General features: G+C 42.8%; 1 non-coding gene across 1 annotated transcript; it reads left to right on the top strand.

Moving 5' to 3' along the window:
* Nucleotides 1-107, top strand: LOC130716354 (small nucleolar RNA R71). The gene has a single exon (XR_009011971.1). It is a non-coding gene; the product is annotated as a small nucleolar RNA R71 (small nucleolar RNA).
* Nucleotides 108-977: the final 870 nt, after the last annotated feature.

Genomic DNA, 977 nt, shown 5'->3' with positions numbered 1-977 from the left:
AGATTATGTTGAGGACATTTCCTCAAAAGCTTCTTGAAATGCTCCCAAGCCTCATAAAGATTTTCATCTGAGGATTGTGTGAACGTCATGATGCCATTCTTCAATTTCCTCAAGAGGGACCTTGGGAAGAACCTCGTTGTGAATTTTTCTGCAAGGTCTTCCCAAGTAGTGAGACTCCCTTGAGGTTGTGAGTTCAGCCAATCCTCTGCTGCGTCCTTCAAGGAGAAGGGAAATAGGCTCAACCGGATTGCTTCTGTAGAAACATTCACCACCCGATAAGTGTTGCAATTCCGGATGAACTTCTTCATATGAGCATGAGGATCTACCGAGGAACCTCCACCATATTGGCTTTGGTTCACCATGTTGATGAATGCCGGTCTTAATTCAAAGTTCCCCACTCCTTCGGGAATGACAATACTTCCGGGATAGTCAAAGCTCATGGACCCCGAAGTTAGTTCCCGAAGAGTTCGGTTGGCATTCTCAACTTCTTGTTCTCGCAAACGGAGGGTGATACCCTCTTGGATCCTTGCCTCAATGTGGGCTTGCATCTCCTCCTCTGTCATGCGGCCACCCATGGTGGTGCCTCTCTTGAAAGCAACCTACGAATGACACTCAACAGAGAAAGATTAGTAGCACCAATTCTAGACAAGTTAAAACTTAAAACTTAAACCAAAAATCGCAAAACAATTCCCCGGCAACGGCGCCAAAAACTTGTTGGTCAATTCGCAAGTGTACGAATACCTTCGGGTTTAAATTATCGAACCACAGGGAATAAGATTGCAAGTTCAGTTTAAGATTCAAGTTCAAGGTTGAAAAGCAAGTAAAATTCAGTTTTAATAATTGGTTGTTTCTTGAGTTTGTAAAAGACAAGTAATCACGTAATAAAGCGATTGAAAAACAGAGATGAGATTGCCTTGGGTTCTTGTTCAACTAATTCAGTTTTAGCAAACCTTCCTATCCAATTAATCCGGAGTCTC

This window comes from Lotus japonicus, chromosome 4 (genome assembly GCF_012489685.1).
Source record: "Lotus japonicus ecotype B-129 chromosome 4, LjGifu_v1.2".
NCBI classification, from domain to species: domain Eukaryota; kingdom Viridiplantae; phylum Streptophyta; class Magnoliopsida; order Fabales; family Fabaceae; genus Lotus; species Lotus japonicus.
Note: the sequence above shows the minus strand (reverse complement) of the source record. Positions and strands in the feature narration are given on the sequence as shown.